Here is an 18,124-nt window from a genome sequence, read left to right on the forward strand (position 1 = left end):
TATTAAATATGTTATTAAACGCTTTATCTGGGTCATTTGATACATCCAAGTTCTCAAAACTTGATAATAATTTACTTCTAATCTTCTCAATACGTTAGGTATATATTCAATTTTTTCTTTTAAAGTATTATCACAATTTATATTAAATGAAGCTAACTGTCCAAAATGATCAGAGCTTAATACATTAATTATTTCCTTCCTATGGGGAGTTATGTTAGTGAAAACATGATCTATGCAAGTCGCAAATGTATCACATATTCTTGTCGGTTCATTAAACAAATGAGTGAGGTTATACGATTTGAACAATGATGTGAATCTAACAGTGGTGGAGTTTGAGTCTAATAAATTAATATTGAAATCACCACATACAATAATTATTTTGTTAGTACCTGACGGACTTGTGTTACGGGTACCAGACAACGGAAATATATTTAATACTTTTTATACTATACTTATATTTAAGATTATTATTATATGATACACATATTTAATACACATCCATGACCCAGGAACTTTGAAAACATTTTGTTCCATCGGCGGGATTCGAACCCGCGACCCCCGGCTTGAGCTACCGACAGCCCACCCACTGAGCCACAGAGGTCGTCGATATTATAATGGTTTTGGCCCAGTTGCAGTACGATAACTTTTTGAAGATAATATAACTACGTTTACAAATCTAGTGGCTATGGTAGAACTAAGAAGACTTGCTTACTAGGCCATAAAATCTTATTTTAAAAAAAGAAGACTTGCTTGACAATGTAACTTTTTATTTACAAGTCAAGCAAGTCCCTTAATCCGATAATCTAAAATTTTGGGTAAAAGTACCATCAATTATACCACTCGCTTGTTTCTAGATATTATGTACTAACATTGACCATGTTTCACCAGCTTGCATCATTCCTGTGTATGTGTGTAGCGGCGGTTGCTGGTAATGGTATGTTCTGCATGCATCTCTACTTTGGTACAATGTGAACCAATACAAACGATTATACCAGCGTATGAGAGTCTGTGATTGATCGACGTCGATTGTATACAGTAGCGGCGTTAAGGGGCGACGTAAGGTGACCGCCCACGACGCCGGATAAAAGAGGCGCTGAAGCCTACGAGCACCCTGGGCGCCGAAGAAATCTCGTACAGGGGGCTGGTAGTGCTAAAACCGGCACTTATAGTAATGGCCTTTCCTCCCATGTTGCCTATTGCAAGTTGCCCGCATCCTATTCATAGATGCATTTCCTATTATGCGGGTACACGCGCTTGGCCGATGAACTTTGTTACCGGCCCGGCATGCAGCCAGAAAAAAGGGCCCTTAGCCCCGCAAGTTGCAGTCGGGACTCGGGACCCATTGCTCTAGAGCGGTCGCGTTCCCCAATAAAAAAAGGTATTAATACCTCAATCGTGGGAATCGCAGACACGATTTAATTATTATGCGATAGCCAGGTGCCGCTTGGGGATTGATGGATTAAATTTATACCGACCGCTCAAAAAGTGATCGAGCGGTCCGTGTATAGCGGATATGAATTTAGTATGAACTGCAGAATGCCTTACGGCGACCGCATTTTTCAGTCGGCATCGGACTGCAAGATGCAGTCCGTCTTCAATGATAATCCATTACATCCCAGTTTCTGTGTCGTTTTTTCAGAACATGCGGAGCGTATGGTATCGGCTGCTTGTGCGAAATGTTCACCCGAGCATCAAAACTTGACCCGAGCGTTCTTTACCAGCGTACGGGAAAAGTATCCTGAAACATACAGAGAACTGATAGTGAAATATAATCCTAACGGATCACATTTCAACGATTTAGAGGAAGCAGTTGGAGTTGCGAAGAGTAATCTATCGTCATTACCGTTGCGCGCTGGTTTGTTTAAAGCTAGAAAAAACTTAAGCACTATTTTAGGTGAGAGTCTGAATTTGGGACAGATAATAGTAGACGATCCGGATAGAATTGTCCCGCCAATTTTTGGCGGTGGCATTCACTTGGGGCAGAACATCGTCACAGTAAAAGAAAGACCTTCTTCAGAATATTATGAAATTAAAAAGTCTCGCTCGTCAATTCCATGTAATATGTTGCAGCAAATTTATTTATTTATTTTAATCTTTATCCTATTATTAATTATTACTTAATTTTTAATACAAGTACCACAGCAAAAAGAAAAAACAGTATCTTCATCATAGACACCCTGAACTTGGAGATGGCAGAAACATATTGTGCTGTAATGTAATTTATATTTTACAAATAAAAAGTTAAAACTATTACTTTCATTTAATTTCGTTTATAATTTTATTGCTTACTTCATGTTTTTTACTCACATGCCCCGGGATGGAGTAAGATGAAATTTTAAAATATTTATCATCTGCGAGTATTGATTAAGGAATCTATCGGATAGTTTGTTTGTAAATGATCGTGAAATGTTCAGTTACTGTGCAAAGCACAAATTGCTGCATGAATCTGGGGTCTTTCATATTCGCTTAAAAATATAGTGAAATTGTACTAAAATCGTCCAAGTGCGAGTTGGACTCGCGCACTAAGGGTCCCGTACCACTATAGAGAAAAATGAGAAAAAATGTATTTTTGTACGGAAGCCCAACTTAATTCTCTTTTTGAGTTAAGTGTGGAATGGGGTAACCGCCTTGAAAGTTCCATATAATGGCTATATATAAAACATTTAAGGCGGTATAATATAGCTATATACAGTATAAGCTACTTATGAGGCTTGAAAGCTACCCTGTGGTTTACAGTAGCCATAAACATATGAGAGGGTTCCACTTGTAACATAAATTCTGAGATTTTACTGTTTGCACATTGTCTGTTTGGGCGGGAAATAATTTTGTATATCTGTTACTGTGAAAGCCCAAAGTAAGGTTAAACAAAGAATTTACGAGTTTAGAATTTACGCGCACTTTTACAATAACAAATTAATATTATTTTTACTTTACTTCGATTTTCTTTTGTCTAGAAAATATGAAACAATGAAATGAACTTAAAGTGATGGAAAACGGCAAACTTAATACAGTGTGTTACTCTGATATGATTTGTTGATGTTGATGATAATTTAAAAAAGTCGGCCAAGTGTGAGTCGAACTCGCGCACGAAGGGTTCCATAACGTTATTTTAGAGCAAAAATAGGCCAAAAATTGTGTTTTTGTATGGGGGCCCCATTAAATTTTATTTTATTTTAATATGATTATGAATTATTAAAGTACACATAATAAAATTAAGGCATTTTTGAAAACTGTTTCCATTATTGATAACGAGCAAAACAAGCCACGGACGAAACCCTTAAGAGTGGCTTAAATTACTCCTCATAGCAATTTAACTTAAGCTCTGTCAAAATCGATTCAGCAAAGAAATTTAAAAAATTCTTAAAAAAAACCTTTTAATTAATGCTGAAAATTTTCCTTTGATTCAAAAGGCCGTCATTTGTCTTGAAATACCGTTTGATCTAACCCGAACACTAATTTGTATGCACCACAAAAACGTAAATACGTCCATTACTACCTGTAAGCGATTATAAACCTTATTCCTTTACACATAAGTATCACAATAGCTTTAAAGTTCGAGGGTTTTCAGCAACAGCTCAGTCGGGATTTCAGTGCATCCTTGGCGTTGGTGAGGAGCGGACGTGCGTTCTATTTCGGAGTGAGCGCGGGATTTACGAGTGTTGTGTGACGTCACAGTTTAGTGCGAACTAGTATACAGGAGGATTATAGACGAGCTTATTGAGGTACGTGCAATGGCCTAAATATATGAACGGATTTGGTTTACTAGATAATATATTCAAGATTAGATCTTGCTCGCCGTTGCGCAGAAATTTTATATATATTTTTTTAATTATTTTTACTTTATACTAAATTTCTTTTAAATCGATGGAGCGGATGACACAAACACATTAATAATATTAGTTGTAATAGTTCTAATACCTTTAGAATTCCAACTGGCGCTAAACATTTAAATCGTTTAAGCGGCTTTTACATTGAACTATAAAAGGAAAATAAATGATGAGGGCTCTAAAAGATACAGGCAAGATAATTCTGTGTGTCTGATTCTCTGACTGTCTGTCTGACGCCCGCAACTCCTTTGCACCAAAATTCGTTTATCGCGCGGAAACCGTACATTTTTCATACACAAGAAACAAATTATCTTCATGCCAAATTTCATCAAAATTGGTTCAGCAGTTGGGGTGTGAAGAGGTAACAAACATACAGGTAGAAAGACAGACAGACGGATAGACAGACACACTTTCGGATGAAAATATTAGTATGGATTGTTCTTCATTACAATTTCCTCTCAATATTTAAGTTCATTTAGGTAATTAACATGGAAAGTGTTTGTGTTGTATAATTTTAACTTGACCTTAAAATATTTTTCTTCCCACAATTCACAGGTCAGATAAATCTAGACGTGCAAATATTAAAAAAAATACATTTCATTTCGCCAGCTATTTGGACAAGAATAACGATTCATAAATTAATAATTAGGTATATAATATAAAATAAACTCTCTGTATGATTAACAATCATAGAATAATTGGGAATACCAAGAAGATTTTCCTAAAGGGGTTTTTCAATTGTATATTAATTTACAAGCGGCCAAGCACCTGTTGATACTTTTACATAAGGATCGAGAATTTGTGACGTCAGCAGATTCAATTGATTAAGGATTATTGTTATCGAGAATTGATTATATGACGTTCATTGAAAATTAATATATGTAATTAATATTATAAATACTAGAAATTTGACCGAGCTTTGCTCGATGATTCCTAGCTAGATCGATTTATCGCCCCCGAAACCTCCTTATTCCTTAATACTAAATTTCATGAAAATCGTTGGAGCCGATTTCGAGATTCCAAGCCGAAAGTATGTATGTCTGTCTGAATCTTCACGCTGAAACCGCTGAACCGATTTTGCTGAAATTTGATACAGTAAATAATAGCTCGCACACCGGTTTCGGTGACGGTGGCCGGTTTCATTGAAATCAGGCCAGCTACGCAGGTAATTTCCTAGTGCCCAAGTGTGTGCGCAGTACACAAGAGCACTCTCTATTCCTTTACTCTCATAACCCAGTGGGACGAAAGACCGACACGTCCAGCGAGAGATCAGCCCCCGTAGACAAGTGGCAAAACGCTTACGCTAACGTTAACGCTAGCGCTACAAAATGTATGGATTTGACATTAGTATTCGCTAGCGAAGCGATGACTTATGTCAAATCGCATACATTTTGTAACGCTAGCGTTAGCGTTAGCGTTAGCGCTTTGCCACTTGTCTACAGGCCCAGGCGCAGGACCGACTTTTTACATGCTCATCCGACGCATGGATCATCTTACATGTCAGACAATCAGGTGATCAGCCTGCTTTGTCCTAACTAAACTTGGAAATAACGTCATGTATTCAATGTGGGAATCGAACCCACGACCCCCAAGTCAAGAGCCGCACTAGACCACGGAGGCGTCCAATTTGGTATGGAGATACTTTGAGTCCCGGGTCCCGGGAGGCCGTACAGTTTTGCAAAGCAGTTTAATGTTGAGTTATGTGATATCAAGTTACATAGGTTGTAAGTCCACATAAATGCTGTCGAACACACAGGCGTTTAAAGAAATTGTATGATATCCAAAATAATATTATAAACACGAAAATGTGTCTGTCTGTATGCTTGTAATTTCTTCAACACATCCAAACCGTTGAACCGATTTTGCTGAAAATTGGTATGGAGATACTTTCGAGTCCCGGGAAAAGACGTATTCTACGTGGTACTGTGTATCCCGGAAATGAGTGGCATAATTTCTGCCGCGTAAAATATATCTTTTCATACAAATCATGACTCACAAAATTACGCTCGTGTGAATCAAACAGGACTTTTGTATTAAACTGAATGCAGCAGAATTTCTGCCAGCCGAAATTCTGCGACTCACAACTTACAAATTACGCTCGTTTGACTTCACCCTTACTCCTTAACAACACTAATGTTACATAAGTGGAAAAATTCTCGGATTATAAAGAGCATATTATATACGTTGTTTCAGATCATTTTGATCTTGACGTAATCAAAGCTCTGTTTGGGATGCTGATATGCTACTACTTTATAAGCTACATAATTATTACCCTCTCAAGCCCCAACTGGTCGCATGCGACCGCGATAACAATAGAATAACAATAGATTTCCAAGAATCCGCGATCGAAGGCTCGATGGATTACTACGGAATGAAGGAAAACTATAATATTAGTCAAGCTTATAATTTCTTGTTTAATCACTGAGATCTCGTGCTATGAAATTACAATGTTAAATCAAATCAATTGATACAAGTATTCTAGCTATGTAGATTTGATAAATAAAAACTGCGTCACAAGTTTATCTACAAATCAATACTCCAACGAGGAACATCATGATGTGCTGATTAAAAATGACTGTGTTTTGTTGCAAATATTGTGTCATATTATCACGTCATGATGAATAATTCTGAAAAGTACAATATTATGCATTTTAAACTTAATAATTATAGCATTATTCTTACATCTGTCGTTTTTAAGGAAAAAAATAATAAGGCCAATTAAAAAATTCAATTTATTGAATGAAAATAAAATCATGAAACAAGACAAGACAAAACCTCTATTTGTACAATTATTTTATGTAGTACTTCTCATACAGTTGATAAGCACAACGGAATTAATACAAAACTAATACTTGGATCCATATCAGTCTTCGTCTTGAAGTATCAAAATACGTCTAAGTCTCCGGAGTTCCAATATTATGAGGCATACATTTGCATAACAAACTTGTATAGCCCCGGAGGGAGCGTTCTGAATTTGAAAGTTTTAGGCTCGACGCTAACTTAGCTATTGGCCCTAGTAGTGGCTGGGATTGCCATTCGGGTCAATTGAAAAAAATATAGATGTGAAAAAGGTCAAAAAACTCGTTACTAAAATTTAAACGGCGAATCGAGCCACCAAGTTTCATATAAAATGCTAATATTATATTTTGTTTGAAATTTTGTGCCTCGCCTCGAAGTTTGGACAATATTAGTGCTATTAACTATCGTCTCCTTATTTTAATTACTAAGCAGTTTATTGTACATAAAAATAATCAACAATTGAAAAAGTAACATAATACATAAGCAGAAAACTGACACTACATAATCTTTTTGTGAAAACAATGCTATACCAGGAGTGAGGACTTTAAAAATGGCTTGATTTAAGCCACTTTTGAAATCACAAAATAAACAATTTCCTTCGTTTAGTAATATTTAATTTTACCCACATGTAAAATAAACAAAATTCCATTTATTGCAAGTAATGAAAAGCTCAGAAAACCTTTATAAAAACGTAATATACTTTTATCGGTGTTACACAGATGTACCATCGAGGAAGTTGATTCCTATGCAATTGATAGACCAACGTTATTTGGTCGAATATGTCAATTCAATGTTAATTGTGATCTGTCAGCTGGGTTTGACGTAACGCAACCAAACTACTTAGGTCCCCGATTTGCATAGGAATCAACTTCTCTGATGTACTTTAAAAAATACTCATCGTATATCGCAATACGTACTTTATAGCCCACAAGAGAGAAAGAATCAGCATTTATACGCAAAATTAAATATGTAACGACAAATTTGGGGGTTTATTAAAATATTTTATTTGGGCTGTTAAAAAGTCCATAAAAACCGAGCTCCGCTACCCCTGGGAATGTAATACTACAATAGAGAGAACGAACCAGTAGGCAGACTAAGACTGGCCGCAAACACACGTTTTCCGTATTCGATTTCCTAATATGCAATTTTAATTTGAAATTCCGTCTAGTCTAGCGCAAACGTTCCTTTTTTTACGCGCGAATGCGTCTTCTTGCACACGAAACGTACGTGCGGAATTCGTTCTGTTCAGAAAAAAGCGGGCGTAAGTAATGTATTTTCTACTGATCCCATGCATTCGGATGTCCGAATACGGAAAACGAATTCGAAAATCGAATACGGAAAACTTATGACACTGCGTTGCTCAGCCGTACATAGCGCTTCAAGCGTAGTGCCTGCGCCGATTCGTCGGTTTGTTTTAAGTCGGCCTACTGGGTTCGTTCTGTCTATTATGATAATACCGCAGTAAGGTCTGTATTACATTAGCGCACGCCCGCGAGGCACAATTTACAAACCAAACACTTTTTACTACTCGTATGAGTAAGGCTCAGGGCACAGAGGACATTTTTTAACTTATTATTTTTTAATTTTTGATTTTTAATCTTAGAAGCAAATTTTTTAAAAGACGCGTCCGGATGTGTGTGTGTGTGGCATTTTTACCCCTTAAACTACAAACAACACCATATTATGTGGACTAACTTTGTCCATTTGTTTATTCTTGGCTTAAGTCATGCTACGTAACTGTCACAGTTGCTACGCAATCGTAGCACGCCTACGGCGTAGCACCTCTACGGTCTGTAGCTACAAATAAACGGCAGGACGATAACGTAACTTTTTTTTTTTATCCATTTATTTAAGGTCGCTTAGAACATCAAGGTTATCAGCGACCACAAGAACAATTACATTAATTTAAATCAAGGTATAAATATTACAACATTTTAGGAATCGTAGAACATTACAATACATATCCGGTTCACTTAATATAAGATATCTGTCACTGCTAAGGTTAAATATTTGTCTTTCAGAAACATAACTAGTACATTCAAATAAAACATGTTTGACAGAGAAGGGTGAGCTACATGTGACAGCAATGCAACAGATGTTTTGCAGGACAATAGCTGCTATCGCGCCTGTTGCTTACCTCTTGCGAGATGCATAATCGATTATAGTTTATTAATGGAACCGGTGGTAGGCCCCAGTAGCATCAACGTTCAGAAAGTGTTTGAAAAAGACTTATTCTGAATAAAATTTTTTGACTTTGACTTTGACTTTAATATTGTTATTGTTATAAACTCTCCTTCACCTCTGTCTCTGCTACGTTTCATCAAAATTACTTTAGCCGCTTTTGATCCTATGTGTGCATCACAACTAACAAACAAAACTCTTTAGATATTATAACGTTTTATACACAAATCGTAAAATTATTATAAAGATTAAAGCGTCTAAACGCAGAAATAGATTTCACAAAGAAAACATTTAAAAATTCTGTGAAGATTAATTTTTATAAAAGTTCGTTGTAGACAGTTCCCTTTCAGCGCCCGTCGATATTATCTATTGCTGATAAAAAATTCTATACATTTATAAAACCTTTCAAATGAGACAAAGAAAATAAATTTTCTTTGAAAGAAAATTACTATGGAAAATGTTATTTATTATTTCTCCTCTTATCTTTTGAAACTGAATAGTTAAGAGTAACTAAACTCCGTAACGTAAAAGGGTATATATATAACGTTACGGAGTAATATGTAAAAATAAAAATCTACCCTAATTTTATGATTATTTATACATTATTATTGTACATTAATTTCACCCGATAGAGATAAGTTATCAGTAAGTAAGTAAGATATTATATTACTTCCAATTCCGTCTTACAAATATTTGATCAGTTCACGTTTCAAAATTTATACCCATCTCATGAGTAAAACTTTTTTTATATAGTTGTGACTTCAATAATGATATTATTTAATTAGGATGATAACTGTGATGATGATGATGAATTTCGAATACAATAGACGAAATGACGTAAGCGCGTAATACCCGTTATGTATGGGTAATATCAGTACAAAGTTTCTCTTTATGTTCCATGTTCCCCTGGTACTTTCGTTTTACAGCGTTATGTATTCAGATACATTTTACAGTCTGTTTGTAAAGTTGTCTGTTGTTATTACAATGTTCAGCCAAGAAAAATGATAATTTGAAACTTATGCAACGCGCAATTTTAGTAATAAAATATCAGAAAGATTGACTCTTAAGTAAATAGCAGACCTTCGCAATTTGGTCGGGTTTTGTCAAGCGAGGCGATAGTTAACATTGACTTGATATAACTCTACCAAATAACGTAATTTTATTCATCTATGCATCAAAAACCTAGGAGTAATTTAAAAAAAGGGATTCATAATGAGGAGAAATATTATTATGTGAATCACTTAAGTAATAGTATTCATACCACAACATCAATTTAAGTCATTGGAACCTCTTTCCAAAGGATTTAGCCGTGGTACGTACGTGACCGCTTGTTTTTTTAATAAAAAAATGTAAAAGGCTGAACTTTAGAACTTTCTCAATGAAGACTGACAAGTACAATCGAATATTTCCACTTTACAAAACGACTTTTACAGAAAATCTAGCAAATAGCAATTCTCCAGCATTAGCCATCCGAAGCTAAAAGCTATTTGACCCATGTAACTACAGCAATTTATTCCAGTCCATGAAAAACCTTAGAATTGATCGCTCCAACTCCAACGTATTGTTCTCAACTTATTAAACTGTTACGTATTTGAAAAGTTACTAAACATTTTACTATCAAATAGTTAAATAGGACAGAATCCTGTTGGAATATTAATCAAAATGATGCCGAAACAAAACTACTTATTTTAACTAAAACTTTTGAACGAACAATATATTATAAATGACGTTTATTTTATAAATGCGAAATTGATAAAATTAGGAGAACGTGCGGAACGAGGGCGTTTTGTTTATTTATTTTTATTATTAACATGATATAATATTATTTTTTAAAGTTTCGGATTTGTGACGTGTGTGATTTTATAATATTTACTTGAACTGAAGCTGCCATATAGTATCTACAATTCTACATATTCCCCGATATAAATGTGAGTATGCATGTACCCCTGATCCACAACGCGCAACGCTAGAATTATGTACCGTTAATTAAAAATAGCATATTTAAAATGCCGGCGACGCACCTGCAGCTCTTAAAATGTTGCGAGTCTCCATGGGCGACAGTAGTTGCTTTCCATCAGATGACCCGTTTGCTCGTTTGCCCTTTTATTTTATAAAAAAAATTATTAAAAATACAATGTTATAATTAGCTGCTGTTAAGCATTGGTGTTTTATCCCACATAAAATCGGGTTTTGAGTTAATAATGCAGTTTTGTTCTCTATAACATAAGGTTTACGATAGTGAAATCCCTTTTTTTGAAAACCCACTGTAGCATATTCTAGAGTACAAAAATGGTTAATGCTTATTCCTCTTAGTGAGGTTTTGTATACAGCATTTATGTACTATGTTTCTAAAATGATTTGCGCTTAAACCGCTGAACCGATTTTGATAAAATTTTGTATTCGGATACTTTGAATCAATTAAAATGACATTAGATACTTTTTGTCCCGGAAAATGTACGGTTCCCGCGCAGTCAACAACAATGAAATTGGCATAAGATATCGATATTGAGTACATGTAGATATTACGTAAGGTTTTGGAAAAGGACATAGGATAATATTTTTTATCATGGAAAATGTTCGGTTTTCACGCAATAAACTATTAATTTGCGTTTAAGCTGCTGAACCGATTTTGATTAAATTTAGTTAATGTAGAAATAATTAGTTTATCACGTGCAGAGTTGGACAAAAAGTAATTAGTAATTTTAATCAGATAACAAATTAATCAGATTGATGAAGTAAAATTACCCGTAAGTTGATTAATAATAATATGTATAAAATGTATTCTAATTATTTTAGTTTGCAATTAGATTAATAATTTAATTAGACTTACGAGTATTTCAATAATTATGCCCAATGTCCAATGCTGGTAATTATAATAAATAAAAAAACTCCCACACCGATTTCGGGGCGGTGGCCGGTTTCAATAAAACCAGACCAGTTACGCAGGAGTAATATCATAGTGCCCAAGTGTGTGCGCAATACACAAGAGCACTCTGGGTTCAATGAAACCAGGCCAGTTACGCAGGAGTAATTTTATAGTGCCCAAGTGTGTGCGCAATCACAAGAGCACTCTGGTTTCAATAAAACCAGGCCAGTTACGCAGGAGTAATTTTTTATAGTGCCCAAGTGTGTGCGCAATACACAAGAGCACTCTGGTTTCAATGAAACTAGGCCAGTTACGCAGGAGTAATTTTTATAGTGCCCAAGTGTATACGCAATACACAAGAGCACTCTGGTTTCAATGAAACCAGACCAGTTACGCAGGAGTAATTTTATAGTGCCCAAGTGTGTGCGCAATACACAAGAGCACTCTGGTTTCAATGAAACCAGGCCAGTTATGCAGGAGTAATTTTATAGTGCCCAAATGTGTGCGCGATACATAAGAGCACTCTGCGGGAAGCGCGGGAAGGGAAGAAGAAGCGGGAACTCTCTGTCCTTTTCCGATACATAACGTATCTGCATACCAAATATCATCAAAATCCATGTAGCGGTATGAGCAGAAATCATTTTATTTAATGCCTGGGAACCGTACATTTTTCCGAGACAAAAAGGATCCTATGGCCTTTTCCGGGACTCAAAGTATCTCCATACCAAGTTTCATCAAAATCTGTTCAGCGGTTTAGGCGCAAAATAGGAAATTTTATAACGCAGTAACCGTACATTTTTCAAGACGCTAATTATCTTATGTACTTTCACGAGAGTCAAAGTATGTGCACACCAAATTTCATCAAAATCGGTTCAGTGGTTTAGGCGCAAATCATTTTTGTTTATCATACGGGTACCGTACCTTTTTCCCGGATATAAATGTCCTTTCCCGAGACATAACGTATCTGTATACCAAATATCATTGAAATCCACGTAGCCGGTAGCGGTATAAGCTGAAATTATTTTTATTTAATGCCTGGGAACCGTACATTTTTTTTAATAAAAAGGACCCTAGATGTCCTTTCCCGGGACACAAAGTATCTCCATACCAAATTTCAGAAGAATCGGTTCAGCGGTTTGGGCGTGACAAGGTAATTTTATAACATTTTGTTAAAATTAAAGCACTTAAATTTGTATTGAAAGAACAAATCAGAATTTTGCATTTATGTAAAATAGCACAAAGGACATTAATGCTATGTAATAAGCCCTATAGCAATATTGCATTAACCATTTTTATACGTTTTCCCTTAAAACTGAATGTAAAATTAAAATGTTTTTTCATAATCATAATCTACGCATTTCAACAAAAAAAAGATACCGCACAATAACATTTTTTTGCTTAAAATAAGCAGAAAATAAAGATTATTCCAAAAAAACTTAAAACACCGATTACTCAAAACTAGTCGATGTGGGATGACACACCAATGCTTAACAGCATCCAATTTATAACACACAACGATTTTTTATTATACTTATTTATATAAAAATAATTAAACAAAACCTATTTAATACTTTAGTATTTCGGGAACTGAAATTAGTATTATCTGTCTCGAGGCACGAGGGTTGGCGTTTTTTTTTTTTTTTTTTTTAATGAAATAAGGGGGCAAACGAGCAAACGGGTCACCTGATGGAAAGCAACTTCCGTCGCCCATGGACACTCGCAGCATCAGAAGAGCTGCAGGTGCGTTGCCGGCCTTCTAAGTTTGCTGCTTTTGGTGAAACTTTTTTACCTAGAATAATTTAAATGTTCATTGCTATATTTTTATAACTTCAAAATGTTGAAGGTGTAACTGCGGTAAAACCTAACATTGCTTTAATTTAATTCACGTATGTAAATGATAAAGTAATAACCAGTGGGATATTTTATACTAGGTAGTCATGAGGACTAAATATATTAAACTCGCATCAAAACACGTGACCTGATCGAAAATTCGTAAGAGACGGAAGAGAGCAGACTACCGCTGCGGCGTAGCACAGGAAGTAATATCGCCTGACCTCTTTCAACTGCGTGGCATAAACGTATGCCTGCTCTGTCGCTTATTTTCACACGCACACAAACACCGTGCCGATGTCTCGCCGTCGTTGTCAGTGACGACCACCGACGGAGTGGTTTTTTCGGTACGGAATAAAACTTGATTCGGCCGCCATGCTCAAAGCTCGAAAGCGATAAAAGCTATGCAAAATCTTAATAAGATTAATCCAAGAAAATCCAGGTATCATAATCATATTATTATACTGTAATCTATACATCTATACATACATATAAATAAAATTGGAGTATCTGTTTGTAATATTGAAAGAACCGTTTTTTACTACATGCATATGAATCTATATACGATACATACACCAAAACGAAATTTTTTACAATTTTTGTCTGTATGTCTGTTTGTTCCGGCTAATCTCTGAAACGGCTGGAGTTATTTTGCTGGGACTTTTTTTGGTAGATAGCTGATGTAGTAAGGTGTAACTTAGGCTACTTTTTAACCGACTTCCAAAAAGGAGGAGGTTATATTTTACTTTTTTCATACTTGTTAGCGTAGTATCCATCTTTGTTATTATACTACGTTGACGCGGACGAAGTCGCGGGCAACAGCTAGTTCTGAAAATAAATATCTTATCGATAAAACAAACAGAAGCGATGACAAAGCTTTCCGAAGTTTGCGTGAGAATTTCAGCTTCGGTGAGATTTTGTCGACAAAGACTTGTAGTTAGTTTGGCCGTGTACAGTTTGAGGTAGGTCCGGTTTATATATTGGAACTTATTACCGCGCAATATAGTAGGGGAGGTCGCGCTCATTTTAAAAAGTCATTTCATACCGAGCGAAAATCTTAACAATAATACTATTCTATTAATACATAAGAGTTTTGATCGTCAGCTACTCCAGTATGGGTGGAATAAAAATTGAGAGTATCTCAAAGTTGTTGTTGGGAATCGTATTGAATTGTCATTAAAAAGATCCCAATTCGCACCCAATAAAGGTCATATTATCTAGATTATACACGTTTAGGTTTGGTAGGTGCTATTTTAGTTTTAGTATATAACAACAGATGTCGCTTTTAAAGTAAAATGTATATAATTCTTCTTGACAAATATTGACTATCGAATTAATTACTTAAAATTGCTATGTGAGACAATTTTATGATTAATTCAAACGAAAATCGCCGTCAGCTGAATATTTGCAGGTGGAAATGTCGTCTACGCGACGCCCTAGGATACATTGAGCGCGAAGTAGGGCTATATTGGTTATAGCTTATATCGCTGGCTGACGGGCTTTCCACCCGCATATTAACGACTGACGGTGGTCTTTATTATTAAAATGGTATCAACATTCACCTATGGTATCAACATTTCAGATTTATTTGCTCGGGACTTTGATAACAATGTAAAAAAAATATTAAGCTCATGTGATAAACCATTATTAAATGAAAATTCATATATAAACTCACCAAGTGTATCAATGAGACTCAAAAAGATAACTGCTTGCTTAATGTTTCTTACATTAAGCAAAATTATCACAAAAATCGATCATAAAAAAGCCCCGGTTACGACAACATTAGAATGACTGATATAAAATATATCTCTGAGCAAATGACACCAATACTTACTCATTTAATTAATTTGTGTATTAAGCGTTCAGTGTATCCTGACAGGCTAAAGGTAGGTATAATCAGACCCATATATAAAAAAGGTAAGAGAGATGACACAAATAACTATAGGCCGATAACCATACTATCTTGCATTGATAAAATTATAGAAAAATATTTTGGTGATTTAATTAATATCTTTTTAAGAAGTAATAACATAGTTAACTCCAAACAATTCGGATTCCAAAAAGATAAAAGTACTGCACAATTATTGTCATTATTTACAGATGAAATTAACCAGCACCTACATGATAAAAAACATGTACTTACTGTTATGATTGATTTCAGTAAAGCTTTTGATACCCTAAATATGATACTTTGTATAATAAACTGAAGCAGAGTGGTATACAGGGACCAGTGCTGGATTTATTCAAAAATTATCACAAAAACCGATTTAATGTAGTAAATATAGCAGGGGAACTTAGTAAACTTATACCTACTCTCCGTGGCACGGCTCAAGGTAGCATAATCGGCCCAACTGAGTACCTACTGTATGTTAACGATATGTGTAAAATATTCCAGCACTCCTCTGTGTACCAGTTTGCTGATGATACATGCATTGTTATAGGTCATCATGACACTGTTGAGGCGCAGAGACTAATTCAACAAGACTTTGATTTGCTATGCAAATGGGCTCACGATGAAGGCTTAACTATTAACTACAGCAAAACTAAGTTAATGTATATACATTCACCATACAAAAAAACAACTACTTTACCTAATGTGATCGCCCATGACCATGATTGTATGCATAAAGATGACTCAGTACACTGTACTTGTTCACCACTCGAAACTGTGAAAGAACATACTTACCTAGGTCTTGTGATAGACCATAAGTTTAATTGGGGTCCACATGTGGACTCTGTATGTAATAAATTAAGGGCCATACTATCTAAATTATGTAGATATACTTAAACATAAGTTACCTTACAAAACTTGTAGACTACTTTATATGTCATTGGCAGATTCTGTTATTAATTATGGGCTGTCTAGTTATGGAAGGACGTTCAATTCTTATCTAAAAAATATTTATAACTTACAAATTAGATTACTGAAAACGATTGTTCCTTTTAAAATTAAACTTAAATACAAAGACAACTATGATAATTTGTTTCACTATTGCAAAGTTATGAATGTGTATGACAAAGTTAAGTTATCAATTGTAACCGAGTACAGTAATAATTTGCATAAATTAAATGTAAGAACACGCTCTGCCAATTTACGAACACTGACCAAATTACCATTGTATGAAGTACCTATATGCATAAATGAATATGGGGAAAGGGTCTGGAGCTGTGTACTACCTAAAATACTAAACAGTCTACCAAAACAACTAGTACCTAAGTTACTAAATAAGCAAAGGCATCATATACGAAACTTATTAAAACAGTATTTTATGCAAAACATCTGTAATTAAAATTGTCATTTCCTAGAGTAGTAATGTAAATGTAATAATATTTAAGGTAGAGATAACATACCATAGAAAGTTGTCATAGCTATTATAATATTGTATTCTGTCACAACTAACAATTTATATTAGTGTGCTATTATATAGAATAAGCAACTCCTTACTTATGTATAAAATCTCTCATGAGATTACCATCATAAGTATTGTATAAGTGTTGTGTTTGGCTTTTGTTACTGGAAATAAACAGATTTTTTATTTATTATTTATTTTACGTGTATAAATTTTGTACGGTATGAAATGACTTTATATTTTAATTTTTTTAACATAGTTCAGTAACGCGACTGACGTTGAATCCCCCGTCTATGATACGGCTGACGGTGCATTTTTGGTTAAGCATGACCTCAATAATCATCCATAAAATTTTCATTCGGTATAAAATCACTTTTCGCAATTATTTTTTTTACAACTTTGAAATACTCTCAGTTAACATCCCACCACGGGTGCGGCGACTGACGCTGATTATATTGATTGATAAATATTAAGCTACCGCTGGTCAAAAATTTGGTCGGTATGAAATGACTTAGCAAACGATAGCACTACCTCCCCTACTAATAAGGTTGAGTAGTGGCTACTCGGATGTGTTGTTAAACGTACGATCACTTCCAAGTTTCGATACTGTTACAAGCCTGTCAATTGTCATCTTTGTTGACCAAAGTAAAAAACGATATAATACTGTAAGGGCCGAAAGACATAACCGCGTTGCGGCCACGACGCCAAAATTGGCGAAATTCTTTAGTTTTTTTATATGAGTTTTGAATCTTTTTGCCGCCGATTTTTGCGGTACGGTGTCGCAAAGCTACCTATTAAACTGACATATTGTTAAACCTCGTGTTTAAATAAAAGCTTTTTTATTTCAAAAAGTTTTTTGATTTAATTTATTTGTTGATATTTAAAAAGGGGATATTATTAAATGCACATCAGAATAATTTTGCAGCACACTACCATAACTCCGCTAATTAACTGAATGCATACCAGAAAAACTAATGCTGATCAAAAAAAAACAATTGATTAACTGAACATGTCCTTCAAAAAAAACTTAAACATCATACAAAACGAGACGACCTTTATAACCGAATTCACACCAAAAATATGGTTCATACATCGGATATATTATTTGTAAAACTAAAATTTAAATTGTTTATCAAAAATACTAACTTGCACTCTAAATTGGACAATCTTACAACGGAATTTCTAAAAACGATATCGAAAGGTTAACAATAAAATCAATTTCTATTATCAAAACAAGTCTACAAATTGACAAATCGTGCAACTAAAATATT

The 18,124-nt window shown here is 34.9% G+C and overlaps 1 protein-coding gene across 1 annotated transcript in view; it reads left to right on the plus strand.

Moving 5' to 3' along the window:
• The first annotated feature begins 3,611 nt into the window (after positions 1-3,611).
• Positions 3,612-18,124, plus strand: part of LOC121730639 (galanin receptor type 2) — an 88,845-nt gene continuing 74,332 nt past the window's right edge. Inside the window, exon 1 of the mRNA XM_042119777.1 lies at positions 3,612-3,722. The gene's annotated coding sequence lies outside the window, so the exon portion shown is untranslated. The remainder of the gene's footprint in view (positions 3,723-18,124) is intronic.

Source organism: Aricia agestis, chromosome 9 (genome assembly GCF_905147365.1).
Source record: "Aricia agestis chromosome 9, ilAriAges1.1, whole genome shotgun sequence".
NCBI lineage: Eukaryota > Metazoa > Arthropoda > Insecta > Lepidoptera > Lycaenidae > Aricia > Aricia agestis.